This window comes from Suricata suricatta, chromosome 5 (assembly GCF_006229205.1).
Source record: "Suricata suricatta isolate VVHF042 chromosome 5, meerkat_22Aug2017_6uvM2_HiC, whole genome shotgun sequence".
NCBI classification, from domain to species: domain Eukaryota; kingdom Metazoa; phylum Chordata; class Mammalia; order Carnivora; family Herpestidae; genus Suricata; species Suricata suricatta.
The window spans coordinates 65,314,617-65,318,056 of record NC_043704.1 but is presented as its reverse complement, the minus strand read 5'-3'; positions in this window follow the sequence as shown (position 1 = coordinate 65,318,056).

The window sequence follows — 3,440 nt, the reverse complement described above, 5'->3', positions numbered from 1 at the left end:
GGACAAAGTCTCAGTTCCTGAAAGCCCACGAAAATGGCTGTGAAGTCTGTCATCTACACATAGGAAAAGTTAAATGCTTGTGATAATTCCAGAATCATTCTGGGATGAGGGAGGTTTGCAATTGTGGAGCAGGGATGTAGGCAGTTACTAATGAAGCCATTTACATACAACTCAAATGTCCCCAGGACTCACTACCCTGTAGATACAAATGATGTCTTATTCAGGGGCAAATTTCACTATCCCCATAGCTGCTTTCTTTGGGTAACTTTGGAACCCTCATTTGTAAGGCTCCCTTTGCCACTTAAAGAAGTCCCGAGACCTTTGGTGACTGCTCACACTATTACCACTATTCCATCTCCATCTCAGCTTCTCAGATTCTACCTTCTGTCACACTCCTATTTCTCCAAGCCCCCAAGTCTTTTTTTTTTTTTTTTATGACTAGGGAAATACTCTCCTGCCTCTGTGGTCCACGCTTTTTTAGGGGTCTCAGAGCAATGCTAAGCCAAGAGGTGTTATGAGGTTTATTTAGACGACTCTGTTTCAATACAGCTTTCTCCTCCCTAGCATGTGCCCTTGCCACCAGAGTAAAGGCATCAGGAAGGATTTCAATACAGTTACCACACTCCCCAGAACCACCATTCACCTATCCTCAGCCCTTGTTGCTGAGTTCCACTCACAGAACTCAACAGCTTCTTTCCCCATTGTGAATTTTCTCTTAGGGGTCAGATGTTTTCCCTCTCCCTGCTAGGTTCTCACTAGGTACTACCCTTGCTACATATATTACAGTTAATTGTATTATATATGACAAACGTTTTCACAGATAGAAAGAATGAACTTTGAGAATTCTCAAGGACTTCATTTACTTCATTTAGTTATCCCTCAAAGCATAACCCAATTTTTACCTCCATGAAGATTCCCCTCTGCACTAGATGGAATTTCTTCTTCCCTGAACTCCAAATTCACATTATCTGTATGAATAATTGGCTTTATGATTAAGGCCTCATGTCACTTTAATTAATCACCTTCTGCCTATGATGTCTCTCATATTGTTATTTATCATCTCAACCACAGAGCTCCTTGAGGCTAGGAAGCCTGTTGTAAACATTTTCTTATCTCCTACTCTTTGTGCAGAGTAGATGCTCAAGCAGTATTTGCTAAATGTTTATTTGTAGTTGTATCCCTCTGCCTTACCCACAGAACCTTACATTTGGATACAGTAGGGTTATCTGAAGTGATGGCATATTTGGATGCATGGGAAGATGGATATTTATATACTTGTGTGTATTCTTGTTTGTTGTCAGTGTAGAGGTCAAGGGTAGGGAAGTATCCTCTTTGGAACTCAACCAAAGGAGCCTATTAAATTTTTTTCTCTTGGGAATCTCAGGCTGAAAGACAGAACCTGGCAGTCTCTGGAACTGCATATAACAGCACTCTAGAGCAGTCCAAAACTTGCTGAGGTTCCTGGAGTTTCCCCACTTTCTATCCTTCTCACTGCTATGAAAGTTGTTTATATTCTTTGAGATGCCTTCATATCCTTCTAAATAAGTTCTTTTGTAAACTAGCTAGAAGTTTCTATTCTTGGCAATGAGGAGAACCGGACCTGTCACAGTAGAATAAGACACGACACTGACACCATCACACAGATGATACTCTCCGGATAGAGAAAAGCATGGCATGTGTTATCCATGATCCCACTTCATTCAAATAAACTAGATTATTCTCTCTCTTTTTTTTTTTTCTAAGAAAAGTATGGCCTTTAGCCCTCTGAGGAGGAAAGGGTAAGTTTGGGACCTAGATAGTGTTAACAACAAACAACCACCACCTTTGTAAGTTATGGGGATAGAAATTATTTTCAAAAACATACATTTTCCATATTGTTACATACCATCCTCATACCACCTACACTGAGGTAAACAGATAAGTATAAAATCTGAGTAACATTTGCTGAATTTAAATACAAAGATTCCCTTATTGGCTATTTAAAGAGCAGATAAGAATCTGCATTGATCCAACTCTTACAGTCTTATCCAGTTCCCCTGAGGAGCAAATGGCTAGTCAATCAGTAAATAGGATCTAGTTAAGTCAGCTGTCTCCCTCCCTCCCTCCCTTCCTTCCAATAATTCTTTAGTATCTACTGTGTGAGGCATTGAACTGGATAATGGAGACCTCAAGATGAATAAAACATGTTTCCCATGTTTCTATAGGCTCAAGAAGCCTATAGAACAGTAGCAGAAATAGTCAAATAATTACAGTGCAATGTGATATTATATAACACAGGCATAAGCAACGTTTTATGATAGCCCCTAACTGCCTAGAGGAATGAAAGAAAGGATCCAGAGACAGAATGCTTGAGCTGGAACTTGAAGCAAAATGGGAAATTTGCAGGGATGCAGTTTCAGATCTTCATTCAAAGAACAGAAAATTCTGTTTTCAGTTTAGTGACAGGAAAATTAAAACACAGAAACATCTACTGGGGCCTCATACTGACAAGGCAAAACCAATGTACAACACAGAAATCCAGGCCGCTTGTCATTAGACTTCTAGCACCTAAGGATATGGTCCCCATGAATTTTTAATACTCAGAAACAAAACATCTAATTTTCAATGTCTGCCTTATTCTATGCAATGATCTTACCAAGGATATTTAACTCCTCCTCTAAGAAGGTCCTTAGACTTAAATATTTGTGGAAGGGAGTTTAAAAAGCCAAGTACTTTTCTTACTAATGGAATAAAATCCCTGATTTTATATGACTAAACCTCACATTTACTGATTTTGAAACCAACTAATATACCGAACAGTTCTTAAGAAGCAAAGGAAAAGAGTAGATCTAATTGTGGAAAAGTTGGGCTGAAGGGACAGGATGGTTCTGAGTCATCAAACTCTATGGGTTTTCATCTAAAAATTTTTCTTCACTTTTGACTATAAAAGGGAGAGCATCCTGAGATTAAACTACTACCCAAATATGTTTTTCCAAAAGGGAAAAAGAGGCACTCCAACATGGATTTGCACTGAAATATCTCCTATATAGGTAAGCGCTCAACTTGGGTGATCTAGACACCCAATGTAACATTTCATAGGTGAAGATCCTGGAGGTCCCTGCATGCCCTCCAGACTGTGGACACTGCTGCCAATTTAAAGAGGAAAAATATTAAGGGTGTGCAAGGGTGAGGAAAAGTTGCTGTTTTGTGCACAGTTCCTTTAATGAGTAGGACTACTTTCTAAGTTTATTAAGAGATTTTTGTCTTTTTTTAAAATACAGACCATAAAAAGAAGTAATATGTGAAGGCACAAAAAAGGGGAACTTGAAATCCAGTTGCAATAATTACTCATGCAATTGGCCCCTTTCTATGTGGCATTATAGAAACCTCCTGAGTACGGAAAAGCTTACACCTGTACAGAAGAGAACTGCCATAATTGCATGGCATGACTACCGCTTCCT